The sequence below is a fragment of the Cygnus olor genome, chromosome 15, assembly GCF_009769625.2.
Source record: "Cygnus olor isolate bCygOlo1 chromosome 15, bCygOlo1.pri.v2, whole genome shotgun sequence".
Taxonomy (NCBI): Eukaryota; Metazoa; Chordata; class Aves; order Anseriformes; family Anatidae; genus Cygnus; species Cygnus olor.
Window position 1 is genome coordinate 9,540,602 of NC_049183.1, and position 21,300 is coordinate 9,561,901.

The window sequence follows — 21,300 nt, forward strand, 5'->3', positions numbered from 1 at the left end:
ATGGGTATTGAGGCTGCATATTCTGATTCAAATGCAGAAGCAGATACAATCAGTGGAAACTCGAGGCCTACATCATTAGGGAGCCAATCAAGTAGATTTTATGCAAACACAGTTAGGGCTTGCATGACTCAGTAGCTGGTGCTCTTGCTATCTTCTTCCTGCATTTATTCAGAACCCACTTTTAGTGCAGCTGAGCATATACCAGATACTGAGGCATGCAAACATTGACTTTGTTTGTATAAAGTCACTTTTTTGGCCAAATTAGCTTCATAAGCTCTGATTATGCATTGGTAGTGTTGATATGTACAGTCAGACTAAACCTGAAATACCGCAACAGACAATGCATTTTGAATTAAAAGATTGCTGAGAGAGATGACATTGTTATGGGTGAGCATAGGGATGTTTCATTAAAAAGCCTTAGATCTTGCTGAAGTTATAACACACTGATGTAACCCTCTGAAACTGCTAGTAATGAATGATTTCTAGTATCAGTTTCAGGACTACAGCCTGTTAGTGAAAGAGGAACTTTTTTGGCATGTATCCTTGCAGCAGTTAAGAGCTGAGACTTTCTGAAAAGGCAAATGGAAAGCTTTCTCCGAGTTGTCTTCAGATATAATATGTACATAAAGTACATGACTTTAAGGTTTGGTAAGTGACTCTAGGTTTGAGAGCAGGCTGAGGCTTGAGCTATACGGCAGTGAAAGCATCTTACAGATGCTAGCAAAGCTCTGGGGTGTAGCTAGACATCCATTCCCTCCTTTGAGATATCTGTGTAATAACTGTAGCAGTACTGGATGTCCAGGAGCATTTTAGAGCAAGGATCATAGCAGTCTCAGCAAGGTTTCTCTGGGTTAACACAACCCTTGCTGAATTATAAAAATGTGCTTAAAACTGAAGATGTTACAGGAGGAGTCAACAGATCAGGATGCAGGATCTGCATGTTCTTGTGAAGTATCTTGCAAACTGTTTCACAGGGCATAGGTGAGACTGCCTGAAGCCTGGTGTAACCTCTCGTTGGGCTGGTAACGAGGGTGCTTTTGCTGCTCTGAACACAGTAGTTTTAAACCTTCAAGTGGGAACTTTCAGCAAGGCATGATGTAAATATACTGCACTAGATATAAATTAGGTTTTAAGACTACAAAATCTTCTAACCTTATTTAACTTATGTTTTGAAATATGGTTTTCCCTGTACAGGAAAATTGTGTGTATCTAGTGAGCATGCATTGAAACTCAGTTAACTCTTGCATTTATTCTTTTCCAGATTATCATTGGTATAGTATGATATTATTTATACAAAGTCTGCTTGGGCTTAGTGTTTCTCCATTTGCAAGCTCAATTTTATGTTCAATAGCAGGGAAACTGCGTCAAATGTATTTACAACCCATACAATGTGAGTCTTAAAATTGTAATGATTCAAGAAGCTAAGTGACATAATATGCGATGAACGAACGAATGCAGCTAGAATGGTTAAACATCTCTACAGCACTAGGTATTCATAGAGAGACACAGGGATCATGTTTGAGGTAAAGCATTCATTTTTGCTGACATTTAGATGGCAAGACTGAGAAGCAATGATAAGATCACAAAAAGGACTTTTTACAGTTTGTTTCTCTAACCCTAGATTAAGGTCAAAGAGAGCTTGGCTTCTTGGCAGTGACAATGGCTGGTGAGACCAGGTGAAATATCTTTCTAACACTGCCAAAATTAGTGCTGGCAATGGCAGCTAAGGTGTGCAGTGAAGGGAGAGATGAGCAGTACACACTGGGTCAGTTCCAAACAGGGCATGAGGATGTGTCCCAGGCAGTAGAAGCTGTGTCCCACAAGCTGGACGTAGTGTCAAGACGACAGCAACGTTTACTGCAAACCACAGATTTAGCAGATGGAGACAGTTAGCTGGAGCGCTTTGGTCACGCGTAAAGTCATGATGAGCTGCCAGTGTGTCCAGCCTAGGACAGCTGGCATGATTCTCAGTTGCATCAATTAAAATATTTTTGGTGATGATGGGAAGAGTTTGTACTGTAGTATAAGATATTGGCAAGGTATCGTTAGGAATAATCAAAAATACAGTAAAAGCTACAAACAAGATCAAGCTTAAAAACATCAATGTTTTAAATAAACTAAGGAAGTGTCAAGTCTGTTGGACACTCGTACATCAAGGACAAGGTCAATTCGTAGCCAGTGGGGCTCTGTCCAAACCACACTTCTCATTTATTATAGAACATTTCTCAGATTCAGTGAATTAACCTCTAATTAGAGGTCACCCTTTTATAAACTAAACATACTTAGGAAAAAAAATATGGCGACTTACACCAAGTCATCTTGAAAAGACAAACTTGGGGGAAAAAATAAATGTTTTCCTATGTGCAGGAAATATTACAGCAATTTATCTTTTCATGTCATGGTGAACCTCTCGGAAGGATGTAAAGCAAGGAAAAATAATGGGGATGCCAGATATTAAGTTTATTGTAGCACTTCATTTATTAGATGACAGAAATCAAAATGTTCCAAAATGTCTATTTTGTCTCGAGGCAAATAACTTAAAACAATCTCTGTAATGGTTTATTGCACTGGTAAACACTTTGGGAAGCTTTGTATGGAGAGTTTTGTAAGGAAATTAGTTAAATTAAATTTTGCATAAAGAACTCATCATTTAATGACTCTCTGGAGAGCCTACACACTGTGGAATTTTAATAAATATGAAAAATAGATTTTTAAAATTCTGCTTAGCACTCAGGGCCTGATTATTACCTTGCTGCCAAGAAAAAGCTGTGAAAATGGGAGACATGCCTTTTCAAGAAAACAGAATAGGCTGTAGAATCCACTTTTGCTAGGCATATATTACCAGGGAGTAACAAAGGATGACTGCGCCTGTACAGCACTTCCACAGATCTCTTACTGTTTATGTAAGACATCTGCATGCACTGTTCATGCCTGTCAGTTTAGGATTGTTTATAACCACTTGCGTGCATCTTTAAGAGCACAAAGCTGCATTGTCAAATTATGCATTTGCTTGCATGTGGAAATTTGTTTGCATGGGAAATCCCCAGTTTTGCATGTATGTATGCCAATGCACGTGGGTGTGAGTAGCAGGTATTTTAAGTAAAATTTTTAGACCCTCCATCTATCAGGTCAAAATGAAGCAATGTGGTCACAAGATCTCACATCCCAAATAACACAAGCTGTAAAACCTCATTTACTAGGCAGGGAAATATTTTTCTGTGCTGCTTAAGAGAGCTCAGTTTGCATGCAACCAAGAGCACATTGTGCATTCCTAATGATACAGCTGCACGGGCACAGATCGGGCCGAAGGGCTTAACCTGCGGCATGTCCCCACTCCTTTGAGCACCAGGACCATTAACAGCCTCGAGTCAAGAAAATACTACAGCCAGATTCTGGTTCTCAGGCCTAATAATCAACTGGAACAGACGCAGTGAAAATAGTATTTAAAAAATTGTTTTAAATCAAGAGCTATAAAAGAAAACTATTTACATGCAATTGCATGAACGCTTACAGTAAAAAGATGAGGAGAAAGGAGAAGCCAACCAAAACTGTTGGAATGGTATAATATCCAATTACCGCACTTCAGGGCAATGGCATCGTGCACATTATTTAAACAGAGTAAAGGCATTAAGCTGTATTCAGAGCTGTAATGGCAGCCTCCAAGTTTAAAACATATTGGGCCCTATCTTCCGCAAGTGTAAATCAGCCTTGCTGTGGTGTTGTCAACGGGGCTGCACTCATTTGCAGCTGCCAAGGATCTGTCTCATTAGGTTCATCTGACACGCCATGCTGGAAACCCGTGCCTTTTGCAAGCTCTACAGTTTTTGCTGCCAAAAACTTTTCAACCTTGAGAGAGAGAAAGAAATGTGTGACAAAACAATTGCACTTTGGGATAAAGCTTCTCCTAAAAAAATCTGGTTTTCTCTGTCAGGTTGCCAAACGCTTCCTCTCATGTAAGCAATTGAAAAGTCTCATTTGAGCAACTCCTCATGAATAGCATAACTGTTCCGAAGAATGTATAGCCTGAGAGTCCATCTTAAGTATTTAAAGCAATATTTTCTCAGGCCCAAGAGAATAGCTGCCAACCTCTCACAGACAAGTCCTGGCCAAATGTGAGGTTGCCAATAAGTCCAGCAGCCACTTGGAAAAGGATTTTTTTTCTGTTCTCTTCCTGGTATCATCCTCCACACCTGAACTCTCAAACAAGCTACAAGGCTAGTCACCTGCTCGTTCCCTTTCTGTGGGCAGTCACTGGGCACTTGTAAGAACAAAGAGTTTCTTTGGGTCACTAACAGAGTTTTATAAGTAACAAAGGAGTGATATTTATTTATAATGGAACAGAAACGTGACTGAGAGGTAGTGCTATCCTCATTTAATGATCAAGATTTGAAGTTATCAGGCCAAGATCTGGCAGGAATCATGGGGTAAGTTCAGAGTAACACCATGTTTTCGGCTCCTCAGGAAACCATGTTCTTCTGTTACCTCCAGCCTAACTCAGCCAGCCATCATGGCGATGAAATAATCAGAGGGAAATGCAGGAGAACAACTTGCTTGAGCAAGGAGCTCTGATAGAAACTTGCTAGAGTCACTGAAAAACAAGAAGGGAAATGCAAGATAGGAGGAGGTATAATATAGGTCCAGGAGTAACAAATATGTTATTGAAAAGTAATGCTTCATGCACTTTGGAAGGAAAAGGTAAATAAAAACATATTATCCCAATGGTGGCATCTCATTTAGTAAAAGAAAAAAGTCAGTTGGTGCTTCTCTGTGCTCCTGGGCCAAGCCTGGGGAGACGTCCCCCAGGGGGAGCAGCGTGGGTGCAGCAGAGCTTGAGCCTGATCGCGACAACAGGCATCAGTAGAACTCCCAGTACTCTGGAAAAACAGTGTCTGTGGAAAAAACACATACTGTTCAAAATTTAGAATGGGAGAAAGTTGATATTTTACCTTGCCTCTTATAACTGTAGTAAAAAGTGCATTTCAACTGTTTTTATCATCTGCCATACAGGATTTTATGCACTTAAGGCTCTGTTATTGTAACATTTATATAGCTGGAGAAGTTCTAATTTATCCCTATTGATTTTAACTTACTTTTACATGTGGGCAGGCATCTTCAAATATCAATATTTTTACATTTTGACAGATCTGCTGCAAATGGATTGTTTTACCTATCAATCCTTTACTTTTGAGTAGCAACAAAATATGACACAGAAAGGAAAGGCTGTCAGCATAAAACCTTCCCCACCTTACTTGAGATCGCTTCCAGTAAGCCTCATTGAACATACGTGGTATGTGCCTCTGGGTTTGTCTTTAAGGCCTCACTCAAAACAATGGTGTTGTGGGACATCTTGTACATCAAATGGGGTAATTTAACAATAACTCTAGGGAGAAACTTTCCAAGTGTATTAAATGTAAAAAGTATATATGACTGCTGGCATCCTTGTGTTACAGGCAGAGAAAAAAAGGACTGGCAAGGTGCTGTGGAGGCCACATAGCAGATCAGTGAATTTTCTCCAAGTGGGTGTGCAGCTTCTGCCTCCGGCACCGTTTACTGGAGCACATCCAACTGGGAAAGAAACTGGCTGCCTGCACAGGACCAGAATTCCTCCCAGTGTAAGTCCCCCAGGCTGTGCTCTTGCACAGGGCACTTGCAGACAGTCTCTACAAGTTCTGCTTTGTTGCTTCCCTGAAAGCTGTAGGATTTTGCCATTGACTTCAACTGCTGCAATGACAACTCCAAAATATTTTTAAATTATATATATATATATATTTAAATAGGCTGCTTTCACGAAAACTTCCCTTAGGCAACATTAACTTTTGTGACCAGCACTTAGCAGGTCATCTTGGGTCCCACTGACATTGGCAGGGATTAAGCAGGTCTTAATTTTAATAACGAGAAGCTGTCAGACAATTTCTCATGCTGTTTATTCACGAATGTAAATTCTTTTAACAGCCATTTCGGGCTCTGAAGGACACCTGTTGTTGTTTAATTTCTTTCAGCAAATGCATTTATTATGATTATGCAGCGCTCAGAGGCAGGAGCACCTCCCTGCCCTTTGCAGGCAGCCCAGGAGGACAGGACCTCAGCTAAATGCAGTTATATCTGCCCAGGAGACATGCATCTCAGAGTGCTGCGTGCCTGTCCCCTCAGGACAGGTTCTCTGGCCACTTTAGGGAGAAGTAGCTGTGATCACTGACTTCAGCTGAAAATTGGCCATTAGCTCACAGCGTTACTTGGATGATTTCCACTGAGCCTGCTCCTGCATCCCACCCGAGTGAGGCCAAGGTTGGGGAAGCTCTTGCTGCAGTCATGAAGGTGCTTTCAACCAGCCCTGTTCCCCTCTGCCTTGCAATAAGCCCTGGCTGCAGCCCAGCTGAGCAGGGGCAACTTCTGTTCAAAGCAAGGGAGAGGGTGTCCCCCTCGATGACACAGTGGAGCAGGAAACTGTTCTCCTAATGAAGAGTTAATATCAGGTAAACTTCCCTGTGAAATCCACCCTGCCTTTTTCCCCCGCTGACCGGGTTGTTGCAGGGTGCACGCCAGGACTGCACAAAGGGAGAAGCTGTCTTTCAAGCAGAATGAATGCTGATGGCACGTAATGCTTATTGCTACATCCATGCTGTGTCTGATAGCATCACACCAGATAGTTGCGCTTACTTCTCCATTATTCCCTGTCCTTAACCAGCAGGAAGAGGAGTGTTCAAGAACGAAATACAGAGTAGCGCAAAGTAAGGTACAGGCTTGTTACAATGGGAGAGTGAATCAAGAGCATAAAATGAGGTCTGGAGCCCTGCAAAATGAGGCTCTGAAATACACATTGCTATTATTTAATGATGGTATTAATCCAGCCAGCCAGTTCATTGCTTCCTGCTCTTACCCTACTGTGCAAGCCATCATCCATCTATTGTGCCGAGGCAGTTGCTTTGGAAAAGTTTCTCCATCTGACAGAGAAAACAAGAAAAACAGCTGGAGACTGCTCTGTTGTTTCTAAACGCCAGGAATTCAGGGTCTTGTTCTGTAACTGTAGAGGACGAGGTCCTGGCGCCCTTCCTCCCAGTGTTGCTGGAGATAGCACTGGTGCCAAAGTTCCTGGGCTGCTAAAACACGTGTTTTGACTTCTGAGATGTTCTCCGTGGTAGTTACAGTGTCTTTCTAATATAGATCCCAATTTCTTTTGAGATTACAGGACAATGCCTTGATTTCTTGTTTGAGAGGGGTGCCCAGGGTGCTCCAGCCTGCAGTCACTTCAGTGCTGCAGTCACAGAGGTCTTGCTTTGACAAACAGGAATGGGGAGAGCTTTCCCAATTTCTAGAGCATCCATTTCTGCAAATCCAGTTAGAGGCTAGGGACACCCACAGTATGTGTGAAAAGGTACGTGTGAAAATCCTGCTTCTGGATTTTTTCGTCTGGGCCACAAAAATATTTCTATGTTGCCAAATGTTGTGCTTTGTTGTTGATCTTTGTCATTTCTCCTTATCAGTAGCTGACATGAGCTGGGTATCAACTGCCTTGCCGATTTAGGGGATGGAGATCATTTGTCTAATGGTATAGTATTACTCTCTTTGTAGTTACTAATATTAGCTATATATAAAATGATAACAAGACAGTGATTGGACAGCTTTAGTGTGAATTATTTATACATGGAAAACTACCACAGATTTTGCTTATATCCTATCTCATTGCTATTTTGTAGGATTTCCTGGACCCTCTTGAAGTCTGTGAGCAGTCCTACAGTTTCACATCAAGCTGTGTAGTGCTGCACTGCTGAGACCATGCTATATATCACATGAAAAATCAAAACTGATCAAGGCATGAGCAATTCAGTGCTGAGCTATGACATCAGGAGTTAAAATCTAGAGGCAGCTTTTCTAGAGGTAAGAGAATGGCTTAACAGCACTTTTGGGTTTATTTCTCACTCCAAGAACAGGATTCCACTCACATTCATGCCCTTTTTGTTTTTAGATGCAAGATTGAATCAAGCCAAAGAGATCTTGTTTTGCTGAGATGTTAAGCATTTTTTTTTTATTTTTTAAATAAAAGGACTTAGCTAAGTAATTCTGCCTATTTAATTGGAAAATACTCTGTACTGCTCTTGCTGACCCCTCTGAACAAGGCAACATTATCAACAGCATGCAGAAAAGTCCCTGACAGAAAGCACACATTCAGAGTATCTTTAATACAGTACAAATAAGGGGGTGGGACTGAACTTTGGGGTGCTCTTGCAGTCATGCCATCTATTCCTTTGAAAGTGCATGCCCTTCCGCCTGCTTCCACGGAAACACCAAATTGCATTATCAACTTCTCTGAATGCACATAGCTGGTGCAGTGATTAGAGCAACTGACAGTATCAACTGTTTGTTCTGCATCCAAGAATATAATTCTCCACAGATGTCCCTTATCTACAATATTGTATATTTTGGTCAGTACATTCAAATAATGCCACAGAAGTAAAATACCTGGGGTGGAATCGAAACTGGGAAGCACTTGGCACAGACTGAATCACAACAGAGCTATGAAAAGACCTTTTTCATTTTAATTCTGGACAGTAAAACCAGAAAGAATACAATGAGTGCGATGTAAAATACACCAGTTTCTATTCAGTGGTTTGAAACTTACTGTATGCTCTCTTTCAGTTTGCTTGCTAACTCTGTCACTAGGACCGAAAGCTGTTTTCATCTCCATTTGAGTCAAATGAGTGTCAGTACCTGCAGCCAGCTGGGGAGGGAGGACAGCCACCTGGATGCATGGTATGTGGGCATTTATTCCCCCTACTCTCTTTGCCCTCACTGCCCCTGCAGTGCTCCAGCCAGGCACCAGCATCCTCATTGCTTTAAACAGGGTTTTAATCCTGAAGCATATTCATTCCCATGGGAGAAGGCCTTGCCTTTTTTTTGTCAAAATGGTGACTGCTGCTTTTAGGCTAACAATGTCTTTCACAAAAAGAGTTTTAATTCCAGAATGCAGAAAACACCTTGAATGTTGGTAGCTTTGCTTTTTGTTATGAGTGTCATCCTTGGTTGTTAATATTATAGGCCATTGCTCTTCTGTCTCCTCTGGGGTATGAGGCATCACTTTTGTTATAAATAGGAAACATGCAGTCATTTTCTATGCATAGGGGAAGCACTTTGTTCTCAGAGAAAGGTGAATTATGTAGTCCAAACAGGTGACACATAGTAGATGTTGTTGCTTTCCATAACCTGAGATGTAACCCAGCTGTGCCCTTTGCTTTTGCAGATGTCAGCCCTACCATCTGCTACTGAGAAGAAAAAAAAAAAAAAAAAAAAAACATGCATCGCTGTGGAAACCCTGAGCAGTTCTGTGGTCTTTTCTGCACTCTGGTCAGGCCGGGTATTTTTAAATAGCGTGACCTTTATTGATTCCTACAAAAATGAACTGCACAAAATGGAAAACCTGAAACGCATACTGTCAGAGTTTCCTTTTAGGACAAAGAATACAATTATATTACAGGAGTGTTAAAACTAGAAGATACAAAAATCATTTTGTTTCCTCTGAAAACATTTGGGAAGGCCTCAGAGGAAAAGAATGGGTGACAACAGAAAACAGAGATCTGATCAGAAAGATAGTGGAAGGATGGGAAAAACACTTGTTCCATTGAAGTCAGAGGTAGTTATGGCATTGCTTCAATAGAACAAGCTTTTCATCAACTAGAATATTTAATAGATGACAATTTTACATCCTTCTGCCTAAGAAGAGTGCTGCAGCCTGAAGTTGTTCTCACTGCTGTAGGTGTGAGCTGGCTCCTGGTCGCTAGCTGCTGGCAGGTGCTGGCTGGGAAGTGGTGAAACAGCCCAGGAAAGGGAAACCCGCAGAGCCATACGAGCCTTACTGCCTTGCATTCCTCCCCTTGCTCTGAATGTCGCTGTCCCATTGCTTTTTTAACAGCAAGAAGATAGGCCAGACAACAGGAGCCCTTTTGCAGTATCTACTTCGTTTAATATCTGCTCCTTGTCCCAGCTGGATAGCCTCAGGTCTTCGGCTGCAGTCTGCTGCTGGTCTCCAGTGAGAGACGAACCTGAGTAAGTAAAACATTGAAGCAATCACTTTGTAGTGTAAAGCATGTGTCAGTGGTTTTGTTTCCTCTTCTTTGTTTGATCTAATTCTAGGTGGCTCTAGAAGGAACACTAGTACCATGGAACAGCAGGTAACCAAAGCATTGTAGCGTGCAGGAGAGTGCAGTGAGTGCTTTCAGCTCCACAGACTTGTGCCGTTCTTGGCCACTGCCAGCATGGCAGTGCTCAAAACAAGTGTGCAAGTACTGAAATTAAATCACTCAAACAATTCTGAGAAATGTGATTGTTTTTCCTGAGTTTAAGATTTGCTCTATCTACATTATTCTGTGGCTAAGGGCACCAAACTGTTTCTGCTCTTGTATAGCTTTTAGGTGCAAACCCCATTTGGATAAGTACAAAAAGGCTAGTCTTAACAGACTAGCTTTTCTAAATCAAAGGAAATGGAAGACAAATTTAAGGAGTACTGCGCTGTTTTGTGTCACTGTGAAACATCAGGTATTCTCCAAACAGGTACCAACAATGTTCTCCAGACTTCTTGAAAAAAAGGAAAAATGGGAAAATCTGAATAAAAATGGGAAAATAAGGACTTGTACTATTAGGCTGTTAGTCTGGCTGGTCTGAGGGGGGCTGTCTAGCAAAGGGGCTAGTTGCCGTGTTACTCATCAACTTTGCTTGCAGCCTGAACAATCCTTATAGCTGCCAAAAAATCAGGACAATTTCCTCCATCTGTTTAGGTGAAGGCTGTTCAGGCAAGTTATGACACTTAAATTTGTGAGAGATATTTCTGAGACTGTTTCTGGGAGATGATATACCATAATAGCAGGTGAAACTGCAGACTCCCCCAGAAAAGAATATTTGATGTCTAACACAGACAGATGCTGATGTAAATGTTTATGAAGAGTTTAAGTATGTGACATTGCCTGTATGGCAATGCAGAAATTATACTGCTAGTGAAAGATATGTTATGAAATAAAAATCAGTGGATGAGGAATGGATGAGAATGGTGCCAAAGCAGGACCACTGCCATGACAAATGTAGTGCCAAGCAAGTGCAGCAAGAAGAAAATCTATTAATTGCATATATTCACTGTTAGAGGCATATCTCGAATCTGTCATTTTAAGATGCTATTAAAATTAATGCTGTCCTGAGAGGTAACTCTTGGAACTATGTATAAAAGTACCCAATTAATTAAAAAAAATAATCCAATGAGATACTAGATTTTGAGAGAGAAGCAGTGAGCAGCTAAGCATACAACCAGGCACTCATAAAATGGACTCTTCTTGGAGAAGAACGCTTTGTCTCTCATTTCTGAGAGCTGCCTTGCAGCTGGAACTGAACTGGAGCAGGAGCTACAGGAATTGAAGATCACATTTGCAAATCTTCTGCAATTTTGAAAGGTATTCGTTTACTTATTAAAAGGGCATTTTACCGAATAGTTACATAGCAAATACCAGTGGGTTTACTTAAGTGAAATAAATTACCCCCCTATTGAAACACTCTTTCATTTATAGACGCAGACCCTGGAGTCACTGGTCACTAGTTTCCACATCCATGATTTAATCTGACAGTGAAAGTTGGGGAATCCCTGAGATACTCAGCTCTGGCAAATGAACTACAAACATTTTTCAGCTCTTTCTCTTCTTCCCATTCTAGTCCACTGCAGGACACAAAAACATACTTATGACCTGGCTGTGTGTGGTAGGATCTGTAAAATAATCAGAACAACCAAACTTGTGGCTCCACTCCTTCCCCCACCACTTAGGAGTTTTGAGTGGGTTAATGGTAGGGAGGGAATAGACCGAGCATTTCTGCAACACAAACAGAGCTTCTCGTGTCCCTGCACTTCACTGCTCTGGACATGCCTTTATCCTCCTGGCTGTCAGAGCTTGTGAGATGTGTGTTATTTTATGTCTGTAACCACCACAGCAAGGCCTACATGTATAATCTCTACTGTGGCAGTACCCAAAGTCAGTAAGTGAAATCACAGCCTTGTATTAATTTTATGTACTGCTGATAATGAATTTGGGAATCCTCTGGGATTAGGTAAACGTGCTGACATAGAGCTATGGGGTAGGCTCCTATATTTCTTTTTCACAGCAGGTAGCCACTATTGACATACACATTTTTGTTACAGTGATGTATTAAAATTCAATATGTGTGTCTCGTCTTATTTAAAACAAGGGGGGGGAGGAGTGGGGAGGGGGATGGGATTGGCCTGCTAATCCTAATAAAAGGAAACCCATTCAAATAAGTAATTTTATAAACTACTGAGCACTTGTGCTGAATGAGAAGCGAAGTCTCTTGCTATTAGCTTTGGCAAAAGCAGAGCTGCTTTGATTATTAAAGCCACCATGAGGGAATACCTAGCAGCAGATGCTGCCAGTGAACCACATAGACTGGTCAGGAAATCCTTTTGATATGTAAGTGCAGGGAAACATTTCATTTAATAGATAAAAGAAAATCAAATTCCCACTACATTCAAAGCAAAACTATCATAAACAACAACAAAAAAGGCTACTATTCATGTTCTATTATTTATTTATATATTTATTAATTTTCCTTTTCTGTGCCAGGAGGTATACACTGCATGGTATGGACACACCATCTCACCATCCAGTGCTGTCAAATGCTTAGAATACATGCAGCAGAGATATGGATAAAAAAGGAAGAGGATGTGCACCTGGAAACCTGGAGGTAGATCCCTGCATGTCAGACCCTGCCTCAAGCAGCCACGGTTCCAGCCCCCTCTCTGTGAGTACAGGGGGACACAGAACAGGAACCCCGTGTGAACAGCTACAGAATGTATCAGAAACACTTGAGAACTGACTTTAATAGTTAAAATTTAATTTTGTATTTCAGCGATTTATATATTATTATGTCCTGATTCTTGATTATGGAAGGCAGTGCTTGTAACATTTGCAAAGCTCACACAATCCTCAGAATTTGCTTAGATAGTGATTTTGAAGGCATGTGCTGCTAATCAATGTGTTAATGATTTCTTCCAAGCTGTAATCCATCATTTTATCACAGCACACAGTTTAGCAATTTGCTTATGCTAATTATTACAACAGCCAGAGCAACCTAGAGCACAGCTCTAGGCTATGTTTGCTGTTTATTTACATTTCTTCCATTTACCATGGGGAAGGCCTAGAATCCTACAAACACCAAGAAAAAATTACTTAGATACCAAAGATATGTATCTTGCAATTAGCAAATCCCTGTTGGTGCTCACTGCAAAGGTGGTGTACAGAGAAAGCTGCCCTAATCTCCAGCACCCACTGCACTCCTGGGCGAGGATATGAAAATGAGACAGGCAGGAATTTGAGGTAAAAGGGGCTTCTTGCACTGACGCTTGTACCACAGTAAATGCGTTCAGTGGTCAAGACTGTTAATCACAAGAGCAAAGCAGTGAGTCAGCAGTTTTGCAGATAGAGCACTAGGCGGGCATCAAATTAAGGCTTTATCTTCTAGCTTTTGTTGCAGTGACTGTTTAGGCTGTTTTGACCCTTCCGAGGGCAGAAAGCATTGCCAGGTTATTCTTCACTTGTGAGTGTATTCCTAACTGAAAGGATCTTAGCAATGCAGTCAGCAGTGCATGTGAAAATATGAATTTGCCCGTGCCATATTCTGTGCATGTACTGCTGTTCATGAGGGTAAACAGAGTTCCTCTCCTTCCCACCTGTGCAGTCTAAGTGTGACCTGCCTGTTTTGTCCAAGAGGGGCATTCACTATATCTAAACATTAGTGCAGCCTCCCTGTACAGTGAGCTGAAGGTGCTTGTGAGTGAGCAGAAGCCTTCAAGGTGTCCTGTAAAGGGATTTTAGTTGGCAAGGGTCAACCATGCAGTGTGTCTGAGGGAGCTACCAGCAAGGATAAAGGCAGAGACACTCTTCTCCCTCCCATCCACCCTCGGGGAGCCCAGCACGTATTGGTGTAGGCTTGGGAAGTGTCAGACGTGCTCCTGGACGGAGCTCTGCATTTTGGGGCATGCTCTAGAGCCAGTCATCCAAGACAGTGAGTGCTGGGCAGTTGTTTCAGTGGGCAGATGTGTCCAGAGGGCATTTGAACCTTCTGCCATGCCCCTGGCCTTGCTGAAAACCTGAAGGTAATGTTGAAATTGCAGCCTGTCACAGAACAATAGTTTTCAACCTCCATCATAATTGCCCTCTTAAAAGTAGCACAGAAGAGTTTCCTGACAAGGCCATTACTGCTGAAAGGACAAAGGGAAAGTAGTTAGTCGGCTGTGTTCAGAACTGGGTTATCAAATTAGCTTCAGCCACTTTCAATTACAGAATCTCATGGTTTTGAAATGAGTTCTAAATGAGGGGCTATAATTCGCTGTCTGCAGTGAGCAAAAGAACATAATCATCATTATTTAACAGGGGCCTACAGTCTAGCTAGCTCTGGGATAAGTTCGTCCAAAAGAAGAAAGGATTCAATTGGTGTGAGCGAGGCAGAAGATTATCAACTGGCCAGGCTTCAGTGCATTTCTTAGTCCTGCAGCTATGGAAGTGACCTTGGGACTCATCCAGGAGGGATTTACTCCCAGAGCCATTCCGAACTGCTAGCTAATGAAACATAAATACCAGAAAAATTAGAGCAGTTCAGGTTGTCCCACACATGCATCATTCCACCTTAAGCTAGGGCTTTGCTCTGCAGTGGCTTTGATTCTGCCTGAAGAGCGTTGTAGTTATGAGGGTGTTAAATCCTACCTGTCTGGTGGCTGTTTGGTATTACTGCAGCTCTGTGTCACAGGAACAAGGAGAGAGAAGAGCTGGGCTCATGCCAATAGAAAGGAGGTTCATCTGTGGGATCAGGCAGCCTTCTGGAATGAGCCAGTGCCTGTCCTGCTGCACCTTGTTTTCCTCAATGAAGCAGATGGAGTAGCCTTTTGCTATGCTGTGCCACTACAGCCACTTTGCCCCACTGAGCCAGGGGTTCTGGGCACTGTAGACAAGCTTGGCTAGGGATGACTGGATCATCCAGCGCATATAGGATGAATGGCAGTGAGTGCAAAACTTCTAGAAATGCAAGGGAACTGTATAGGGTCTGTGCAGGAAGCCAATGCCATGCCGTGACCATCCTCACAGGCCACTTCAGGAACCCCTGCGGGTTCAAGAGAATGTCTGTCCCTGTGCAGACTTGCAGCCTCCCTCCCCAGGCTGTGGTTAGGTGGCTTGGGGTGGGCAAGTCCATGGAGCCAAGGCAGTGACTAGGACCTCTGAGGCCATCTTCCAAACACAGTCCTTTAACAATATGCACAGGCAACATCAGTGAAATCATCCAGGCTTCTTGGTCTCTGAGGGAGCTGCTGCTGACCTCCAGATTGCTTTTCAGTGCATGGTCGAGAGCAGCTACAGCTACATAAATTGCAAGGACACCACTGTCATGCAGGCATTGGTGGGCCATCAAGGGAGATCAGCAGATATCTTGGCAGGCTTCATTGCACACTTCATGACATCTATGTTCTCTGTAACTCAGGCCCTGAAACCAGTACAGATTAAAGAAGTTGAATTATGGTCTCTCTTTTTCTCAGTGCCTCCATCTGGAAATAAAAGACACTGTTTCTTCTTTATATCTCAGGATGGCAGCTGCAAGGATAAGAATGAGAAGAAAAAACTTCACAGATGGAGTCATAACAAATACTGGCTTGTCTCCACATGGAAGTAAGCAGTGTGTGGTACCTAGGATGTACACCACATAAACTGGCCTGCATTGATTCCCTCGCTGCACACTCCTAATGCAAAGTAAGTGTGAAATCATGTCACATCTTGAAAGTAAATTCTGATCTGGCTTATCTCACACTAAGACATGTATTTACCTCACTGAACTCTGGACTGACACATCTATGTAAGGAGCTTACGCTATCTCTGAGGTGGTAGAGAAAGAGGGTTCACCAGATTATGATGAGGTGAGGGTAGGGAAGCAAGTTTGGAGTGTTGTCTGATACATTTTCAGGAAAGATTTACCAAATAGATGGACAATCCAAAGACCATTTTTCTCCTCCTGTTCACTGGATTTCCAAGGTCAAATTTACTCTCTTTTGGCTGTTGATAAGTTTGGCCCAAATAGCTGGGGAAAAATTCTCTCTCTGATGAAATCAAGGGAGTTCTATTATTTATTTCAAGAGGTCATTGATTCTTTAATTTTTGTTCTGTGTTTCTGAATCAACATTGCCCTCAGGCTTATGAATGTATTTAGATTTACACACAGTCATGAATATACACACAAATGAAAGCAACAGAGAAAGAAAGAATTTCTTTTCAAGTTCTGCAGCTTTTATGAATTTGTTCAGTCCTTGTTCTGTACATTAATTTTATTTTCAGCAAGATTTCTATTCTATACAAGTTACAAAATGGATATCTGGGGAAAACTCATGCCATTTCACACTAGATTTGTTGTTATTGATGCTGTCAAGAATTTAGACATTGACTTTCTTGTTTTCCTTGACAGTTCCATGGGTTTTATTCTGTTCTTCATCATAAATGGAGTTTCAATGGCAATGTCTAATAGCTGCTGAAATTGCTTATAAATTTTCCTTGGAAAACATCATAATATTATGTATGAAAATTAAATGATTGTAAACAGTGGGAATATCAAGGTCAGTCAGTTGTGTAGTATAAAATCGTATCATAAAAAAGTGCAAGATGTCTCCTTAATGGATGCATTGCCTGACTAAGGGTTATAGCATTTACGCTCAACTTGCTGCTCAGAATGGCAAAGAACTCAGTTACAAAAAAATGAAAGTTAACGGAAAAATTCATTTTCCAATTAGCCCTGGAGAGGGAGGATCTCTTTTCTCATCAGAGAGATGGACGTGAGAAGAACAGTATCTAGTCTGGGAACACTGGAGTAGAATCCTATGAGGACCATCATAAAAGGAGTTTCATTCAGGTGTTGAATGAACAAGCAGGCCGTGGGTTGACTCCTGGATTTTTCACCAGGGTCATGTGCTATTTCACTGCCTTGGCTTCACCTCTCTGAAATGAACTTTGGCCTTCCTCCTTCCTTGTGGACTTCTCTGTTTTGACACTTAGATTTTAGATACTTTGCAAGAGACAGAGTGAGTCTCGGGGCCTTGATTTTGTTAGATCCACTTAACACTGCTATGAATCAAAGTGTTTTTGGTTATAGACAGTACTGTATACATCTGGCACATCCCCAAATGCTAGCTGGCTCATGAAGAATGTGTTGTCAACACAGTGCAAGCAAGCTAGGTCCAATTTTGAACTCTAAACACACTGGAGACCATTAGCAAGTCAAAACCTCTCTCAAGGGATCTGTAACATTCCTTGCAGCTTCTTCTTGGCTTTCAGCAAAGAGAAATCCCACTGCCTCCTCTTGCCTCCATGACCATGGTGCATGCGTGCCCTCCTGTGCATGGAGTGCAGTACACGTGCACCCACAGTCTGTAAGAGGAATTAGCACTACAGTGCGCAAAACAAAGGGGCAGCTGGTGTGTTGCTGTATTGTTTACACACCTCATTCATGCAAACCTCTGTTACATAGTCTAATGAAACAAGGTGCTCTGAGGGAAAAGCCCATTTAACAGAATAACAAATCCCATTAAGCTCAGTGGAGCTGTAAATCTACTGCATAATAAATTAACTCTGAATTCGTGGCTCTGAACGTAAATTTCCAGGTCTAGACTGATAATTTTTAAGCTTGCATGCAACTTGGCTAATAAGCTCAGCATTGTTTTTCCTTCAGATACATTTTACTGATAGTTTTTCTCTCTTTTAGTTTCTGTCAGAACAGCAGTTTAACTGCTCTGATCTAATTTTACAGAAGGAAAAGCTGTCATATTCAAGCTTTAGGAACACTTGTGCATTCCCGTTCATGAGTGAGGCAACAAAATGGAAGGTACCACCCAGACTTGTAAGCAAGAGACTGTTCCTGTCCCAAAGGCTTTGCAATCTAAGGCACTCAAATCCAGACCTCATACCCATGTTGATCAGGGAGAGAAGAAATGCTGTTTCTGAGTGACCCAGTCAGCTGTATACAAGTCATTTTAGACTGGGAAACAGTATGGCTGTCTATGACTTGGTAGAGGGCCCAAACTAGTAAGTCAGGAGACATGTTTTACTAATCTGGATGCAATTCAGCACAAACATGGCTATACAACTTCCAGGCCATATCTGATGTGCCCACTACTCTGTGGGAATCTACTGGTGGCCTGTCCAATATCTCAGCTTGGGATTCTGTCATGCAGGGTAAGCATATGTTGTCTCCAGTGCAGTCTGCATCAACCCTTGTCTTGAAATGGTCACACTGGCATGTTATCCAGGAGATAGAGCATATTCAGCACATTCTCCTGGTAGGAGAATTAATCTGAGCAACCTCCCTTTCAGTTATTGCTTTTGATTGATCACAGCAGCTACATGCATTAAACAGTGAAGTCACCAAATCAAACCACTTGAATAAAAGCTGAATTTCCATCCTGTGAAGCAAGAATGCATCCTGCAAAGCTCTTTACTGACAAGGCAGTTCAGGTTATGTAATTGGCAGCTTCACAAGCTTTTCATCTTAGTCTGAGTGGTACTCAAAAAGGAGTGAAGTTCTCTTCTATCTCTTGAAAATATTGATGAAACTCAAAGAAAGTGCTTACTGCTGAATGTCCCACTGATCAGAAGAAGCCAAGGGCACACTGCCTCACTACCAAAAAGAAGAGCGACTTTGGAAAGTCAACTCCTCCCTCCCCCCTTTTTTTAAATGAGTGATCTGCAGGAGCATGCTCACCAAAATTATTTAGATTCTTTGGGTCACTAAGTCCTGCTCCATGAAATAGAAGAGCTCCAGATCTGATCTGGAGGCTTTATAACTCTTGCAAAAGCAATCTCAGGAAAAGCTGTCTGCATTTCTCTGGCATGCCAAAGGTTTTGTACAGCCTGTCTGCATGTGCCAAGTGGCAGTGGAGTGAGACCCTCAACAACCTCCGAAGGCACTGGGTAAGCTTTGGCATGTGGGCCAGCTCTGCCCAGCGGTGGGAGCACATTTTAGTGAGTTTGAACAAGCAGTGAAACTGTCCTTGCAGGCTGACTGCGCACACCATTTTGAAGGGCAACAGGGATGTGGAGAACAAGCTGAAGTCTAACTTAGTGGGGTGAATCAATTCTGATGTAACTTCATGCATGTCAGTAAAATTACACTTGGTCCGGGATCTGTCCGTGCTGAGTATGTCACTAAATTTATTGCTGTCTTCTATAGAGCAAATGAGACGTTTCTATGGGGAGAATTTTCAAGGGCAAGCACCAACATCTCTCCAGGTACATTGGAAAGGTTATCGGGATGCTGTCCTTAAATCTCCATTAATTTTAGGAGTTAGTGAACCCTTTGCAGAGTGCAAGCCCACAAGGAGCAGGTACTGAGGTTGAAGAGACCTCTCCAACTGAAGCCAGAACTGGGGCAGTTAAGAGAAAATCACTGTTCATTAGTTAGTGGTTTTTTTTGTTTGTTTGTTTTGTTTTGTTCTGGTTTTGGTTTTTACATCTAGGACAGACTGACTAGGCTCTTTGCTTTAGTGTTGTTATTCTCAATTCCCTTCAGCTTGTTGCTTTTTCTGGGCTTCTTAAATCCAGAAAGGTGTCAACATGACGAACTGGATGAAAGGTGTCAGAAAGGTGTCAAGAGGATGAAGGAAATCTGTTGCGAAGGACGAGAGAGCCCATTATGGGCTGAAAGGGGGATGTAAAGAAAACACAGGACAGAGAAAGGAGCTGCAAATGCTCGGAATGACCCAACTGTCACAGGAGCAGGTCGCTGGGCCACGCTGAGGGGCCTCGCCATGGCGGTGCGTGCGGGGATGGGCACGGCCGCAACGGTACGGCCGGGGCTGAGGGAAGCGCAGGAGCCGCGCTCCTTCCAGGCCCGGTGCCGTCGGGGAGCCGGGCCGCTGTGGGGCTCAGGCGGTGCTGCCCGGCTCCTGAACTGACGGCCCGTCCTCGCCGGCCTGCTGGTGGCGGTAAGGCGGCATTGCTCCTGCGTTTGCGGGCGTTGACAGCGCCACAGGTACCGGGTGCTGCCTTGCAGCAGGTGAGTGCCATACGTGAGCTCCTTCAGCCCTCAGAGGGCCTGAAGTTAGCATTCTGTGCCAGTTACTTTCTCCTCTGGTTGCTTATCTAAGGCAATAGAAAAGCAAAGAGAAATTGGCCCGGCAAATTAGCAAGCTTCTACTGATGTGCTCTCTGGAGGATTTCTGTCTGTGGCCACATCCCTGTTGTGACTTTTCCCTTTTTCTAATGTATGTTTTCAATATCTTAATGTTTGAAGGTAAAATTATTTAACTCCTGTTTTATTTCCTGGACTTAAGTAGGCTAAACCAAGAAGTGAAAATTGGAGAAGATTGTGGGGAAGGGGATGTTGCTGGTAGAGTGTTTTTGCAGGTCTTTATGGCAGAAAAAGGGACATAATAATATTATGGGGAAAAAAATTCATGAACAATATTTTTGTTGTGATGCAGTTCAGCTTGGTCAAATATTTCTGCTGAAGAGAAGAGGAGGAAAATGGCTGGTGATACTTGACAGAAAACATGTCCCTGAGCTGTATCTTAGCTCATGTTGCGGATCTGACACCACATTGGGTGAGTTCCTCAGAGATGGGAGAGAGGGACTGGAACTCCAGAAGTCTGATCTGGGAATTTAAATGGCCATTGCATAAGGAGAGTTTATCATTTTCTTCTAGCATATTATGTTTAGGATGGTTCCTGAATAGCAGAGCTGAGTATGAGCAGCTGTCCTTGAGTCACGTTGTTGTCTTTAGCAAGAGCTAGTTCATTGTTCCAGCTAGCCTCAATGTCACAGAGCAAAGCACTGAGGCTTGTGAAATTTAATATTCCTAAAAATGACAATCACCATCGCCCATGAAGTTCACTGCACCATGTTGTCTGCTGTCTGCATTTCTACCACAGCAATTCCTACATGGTCATTTTAAATAGTGAATATTATCAGTCTCCAAAGCAATTCAGGTACATTTTTGCTTATTGAAAAGAGTCTCTGTGAATATTCTCTCTTTTCTGCTTGTGAGAGATGCACAGACTACTTTGACCATAGATATTAAAATTGGAATTGAGCTCGTCCATATTTCTGAATGCGTGAAGCAGAGATGAGCTCACACAGGTTGTGCTTCCCGTTTCACAGAAGGAGACTCAGTAGCTTTTTTTTTCACAGGAGGGATCAGTTGATCATTTTGGCATTTTAAAAGCATAAAACATTGAAATGCATGGCTATGCTTTAAGAGTTGTTGGTTTTCCAACTTTTTTTAAATAAATGA

General features: G+C 42.3%; 1 protein-coding gene across 1 annotated transcript in view; it reads left to right on the forward strand.

The window, feature by feature from the left end:
* LOC121078511 (acyl-coenzyme A synthetase ACSM4, mitochondrial-like) overlaps nucleotides 1-21,300 on the forward strand; it is a 122,835-nt gene that overhangs the window by 33,098 nt on the left and 68,437 nt on the right. The window contains 6 exon segments of the mRNA XM_040574777.1: nucleotides 5,451-5,612; nucleotides 7,695-7,875; nucleotides 9,905-10,038; nucleotides 10,126-11,429; nucleotides 12,606-12,783; nucleotides 15,616-15,698. The gene's annotated coding sequence lies outside the window, so the exon portion shown is untranslated.